Source organism: Bos javanicus, chromosome X, assembly GCF_032452875.1.
Source record: "Bos javanicus breed banteng chromosome X, ARS-OSU_banteng_1.0, whole genome shotgun sequence".
Lineage (NCBI taxonomy): Eukaryota > Metazoa > Chordata > Mammalia > Artiodactyla > Bovidae > Bos > Bos javanicus.
The window spans coordinates 42415533-42420695 of NC_083897.1; positions in this window are offsets into that span (position 1 = coordinate 42415533).

Consider the following 5163-nt stretch of genomic DNA (forward strand, 5'->3'; position numbering starts at 1 on the left):
AATAGTTTCCTTTGATGTGCAGAAGCTTTTAAGGTTAATTAGGTCCCATTTGTTTATTTTTGCTTTTATTTCCAATATTCTGGGAGGTGGTTCATAGAGGATCCTGCTGTGATGTATGTCGGAGAGTGTTTTGCCTATGTTCTCCTCTAGGAGTTTTATAGTTTCTGGTCTTACGTTTAGATCTTTAATCCATTTTGAGTTTATTTTTGTGTATGGTGTTAGAAAGTGGTCCAGTTTCATTCTTTTACAAGTGGTTGACCAGATTTCCCAGCACCACTTGTTAAAGAGATTGTCTTTAATCCATTGTATATTCTTGCCTCCTTTGTCGAAGATAAGGTGTCCATATGTGCGTGGATTTATCTCTGGGCTTTCTATTTTATTCCATTGATCAATATTTCTGTCTTTGTGCCAGTACCATACTGTCTTGATAACTGTGGCTTTGTAGTAGAGCCTGAAGTCAGGTAAGTTGATTCCTCCAGTTCCATTCTTCTTTCTCAAGATCGCTTTGGCTATTCGAGGTTTTTTGTATTTCCATACAAATTGTGAAATTATTTGTTCTAGCTCTGTGAAGAATACTGTTGGTAGCTTGATAGGGATTGCGTTGAATCTATAAATTGCTTTGGGTAGTATACTCATTTTCACTATATTGATTCTTCCAATCCATGAACATGGTATATTTCTCCATCTATTAGTGTCCTCTTTGATTTCTTTCACCAGTGTTTTATAGTTTTCTATATATAGGTCTTTAGTTTCTTTAGGTAGATATATTCCTAAGTATTTTATTCTTTCCGTTGCAATGGTGAATGGAATTGTTTCCTTAATTTCTCTTTCTGTTTTCTCATTATTAGTGTATAGGAATGCAAGGGATTTCTGTGTGTTGATTTTATATCCTGCAACTTTACTGTAGTCATTGATTATTTCTAGTAATTTTCTGGTGGACTCTTTAGGGTTTTCTATGTAGAGGATCATGTCATCTGCAAATAGTGAGAGTTTTACTTCTTCTTTTCCAAGTTGGATTCCTTTTATTTCTTTTTCTGCTCTGATTGCTGTGGCCAAAACTTCCAAAACTATGTTGAATAGTAATGGTGAAAGTGGGCACCCTTGTCTTGTTCCTGACTTTAGAGGAAATGCTTTCAATTTTTCACCATTGAGGATAATGTTTGCAGTGGGTTTGTCATATATAGCTTTTATTATGTTGAGGTATGTTCCTTCTATTCCTGCTTTCTGGAGAGTTTTTATCATAAATGGATGTTGAATTTTGTCAAAGGCTTTCTCTGCATCTATTGAGATAATCATATGGTTTTTATTTTTCAATTTGTTAATGTGGTGTATTACATTGATTGATTTGCGGATATTGAAGAATCCTTGCATCCCTGGGATAAAGCCCACTTGATCATGGTGTATGATCTTTTTAATGTGTTGTTGGATTCTGATTGCTAGAATTTTGTTAAGGATTTTTGCATCTATGTTCATCAGTGATATTGGCCTGTAGTTTTCTTTTTTTGTGGGATCTTTGTCAGGTTTTGGTATTAGGGTGATGGTGGCCTCATAGAATGAGTTTGGAAGTTTACCTTCCTCTGCAATTTTCTGGAAGAGTTTGAGCAGGATAGGTGTTAGCTCTTCTCTAAATTTTTGGTAGAATTCAGCTGTGAAGCCGTCTGGACCGGGGCTTTTGTTTGCTGGAAGATTTTTGATTACAGTTTCAATTTCCATGCTTGTGATGGGTCTGTTAAGATTTTCTATTTCTTCCTGGTCCAGTTTTGGAAAGTTGTACTTTTCTAAGAATTTGTCCATTTCTTCCACGTTGTCCATTTTATTGGCATATAATTGTTGATAGTAGTCTCTTATGATCCTTTGTATTTCTGTGTTGTCTGTTGTGATCTCTCCATTTTCGTTTCTAATTTTGTTGATTTGATTTTTCTCCCTTTGTTTCTTGATGAGTCTGGCTAATGGTTTGTCAATTTTATTTATCCTTTCAAAGAACCAGCTTTTGGTTTTGTTGATTTTTGCTATGGTCTCTTTTGTTTCTTTTGCATTTATTTCTGCTCTAATTTTTAAGATTTCTTTCCTTCTACTAACCCTGGGGTTCTTCATTTCTTCCTTTTCTAGTTGCTTTAGGTGTAGAGTTAGGTTATTTATTTGACTTTTTTCTTGTTTCTTGAGGTGTGCCTGTATTGCTATGAACTTTCCCCTTAGGACTGCTTTTACCGTGTCCCACAGGTTTTGGGTTGTTGTGTTTTCATTTTCATTCGTTTCTATGCAAATTTTGATTTCTTTTTTGATTTCTTCTGTGATTTGTTGGTTATTCAGCAGCGTGTTGTTCAGCCTCCATATGTTGGAATTTTTAATAGTTTTTCTCCTGTAATTGAGATCTAATCTTACTGCATTGTGGTCAGAAAAAATGCTTGGAATGATTTCTATTTTTTTGAATTTACCAAGGCTAGCTTTATGGCCCAGGATGTGATCTATCCTGGAGAAGGTTCCATGTGCGCTTGAGAAAAAGGTGAAATTCATTGTTTTGGGATGAAATGACCTATAGATATCAATTAGGTCTAACTGGTCTATTGTATCGTTTAAAGTTTGTGTTTCCTTGTTAATTTTCTGTTTAGTTGGTCTATCCATAGGTGTAAGTGGGGTATTAAAGTCTCCCACTATTATTGTGTTATTGTTAATTTCTCCTTTCATACTTGTTAGCATTTGTCTTACGTACTGTGGTGCTCCCGTGTTGGGTGCATATATGTTTATAATTGTTATATCTTCTTCTTGGATTGATCCTTTGATCATTATGTAGTGACCTTCTTTGTCTCTTTTCACCGCCTTTGTTTTAAAGTCTATTTTATCTGATATGAGTATTGCTACTCCTGCTTTCTTTTGGTCCCTATTTGCATGGAAAATCTTTTTCCAGCCCTTCACTTTCAGTCTGTATGTGTCCCCTGTTTTGAGGTGGGTCTCTTGTAGACAACATATGTAGGGGTCTTGTTTTTGTATCCATTCAGCCAGTCTTTGTCTTTTGGTTGGGGCATTCAACCCATTTACATTTAAGGTAATTACTGATAAGTATGTTCCCGTTGCCATTTACTTTATTGTTTTGGGTTCGAGTTTATACACCGTTTTTGTGTTTCCTGTCTAGAGAATATCCTTTAGTATTTGTTGGAGAGCTGGTTTGGTGGTGCAGAATTCTCTCAGCTTTTGCTTGTCTGAAAAGCTTTTGATTTCTCCTTCATACTTCAATGAGATCCTTGCTGGGTACAATAATCTGGGCTGTAGGTTATTTTCTTTCATCATTTTAAGTATGTCTTGCCATTCCCTCCTGGCTTGAAGAGTTTCTATTGAAAGATCAGCTGTTATCCTTATGGGAATTCCCTTGTGTGTTATTTGTTGTTTTTCCCTTGCTGCTTTTAATATTTGCTCTTTGTGTTTGATCTTTGTTAATTTGATTAATATGTGTCTTGGGGTGTTTCTCCTTGGGTTTATCCTGTTTGGTACTCTCTGGGTTTCTTGGACTTGGGTGATTATTTCCTTCCCCATTTTAGGGAAGTTTTCCACTATTATCTCCTCAAGTATTTTCTCATGGTCTTTCTTTTTGTCTTCTTCTTCTGGAACCCCTATGATTCGAATGTTGTAGCGTTTAATATTGTCCTGGAGGTCTCTGAGATTGTCCTCATTTCTTTTAATTCGTTTTTCTTTTATCCTCTCTGATTCATTTATTTCTACCATTCTATCTTCTAATTCACTAATCCTGTCTTCTGCCTCTGTTATTCTACTATTTGTTGCCTCCAGAGTGTTTTTAATTTCACTTATTGCATTATTCATTATATATTGACTCTTTTTTATTTCTTCTAGGTCCTTGTTAAACCTTTCTTGCATCTTCTCAATCCTTGTCTCCAGGCTATTTATCTGTGATTCCATTTTAGTTTCAAGATTTTGGATCAATTTCACTATCATTATTCGGAATTCTTTATCAGGTAGATTCCCTATCTCTTCCTCTTTTGTTTGGTTTGGTGGGCATTTATCCTGTTCCTTTATCTGCTGAGTATTCCTCTGTCTCTTCATCTTGTTTAAATTGCTGAGTTTGGGGTGTCCTTTCTGTATTCTGGCAGTTTGTGGAGTTCTCTTTATTATGGCATTTCCTCACTGTGTGTGGGTTTGTACAGGTGGCTTGTCAAGGTTTCCTGGTTAGGGAAGCTTGTGTCGGTGTTCTGGTGGGTGGAGCTGTATTTCTTCTCTCTGGAGTGCAATGAAATGTCCAGTAATGAGTTATGAGATGTCTATAGTTTTGGGGTGACTTTGGGCAGCCTGTATCTTGAAGCTCAGGACTGTGTTCCTTTGTTGCTGGAGAATTTGCTTGGTATGTCTTGCCCTGGAACTTATTGGCCCTTGTGTGGTGCTTGGTTTCAGTGTCGGTATGGAGGCATTTGATGAGCTCCTGTGAATGAATGTTCCTTGGAGTCAGGAGTTCCCTGGAGTCAGGGTTTGGACTTAAGTCTCCTGCTTCCGATTATCGGTCTTATTTTTACAGTAGTTTCAAAACTTCTCCTTCTATACAGCACCATTGATAAAACATCTACATTAAAGATGATAAGTTTCTCTACAGTGAGGGTCACTCAGAGAGGTTCACAGGGTTACATGGAGAAGAGAAGAGGGAGGAGGGAGTTAGAGGTGACCCAAATGAGATGAGGTGAATCAATAGTGGAGAGAGTGGGCTAGCCAGTAGTCACTTCCTTATGTGCACTCCACAACTGGACCACTCAGAGATGTTCACGGGGTTATACAGAGAAGAGAAGAAGGAGGAAGGTAACAAAGGTGGCCAGAAGGATAAAAGGGGGAATGAAAAGGAGGGAGACAGATCCAGCCAGTAATCAGTTCCCTAAGTGTTCTCCACCGTCTGGAACACTCAGAAATTCACAGAGTTGGGTAGAGAGAGGTTAGGGAGGAGACACAGGCGACCTGGTGGAGAAAAAGGAGGGTCCAAAGGGAGAGAGAGCAGTCAAGCCAGTAATCTCACTCCCTAGTGAAAAATGGGTCCTGAAGATTGGGTCCTTAAAGGTACAAAATTGGTAACAAATACATAAAAGCAAAAATTAAAAATCTAGAGTAGAGTTTGGAATTTCAAAAATACGATGTTAAAGAAAAGAAGAAGGAAAAGAAAGAGAGAAAAAATGA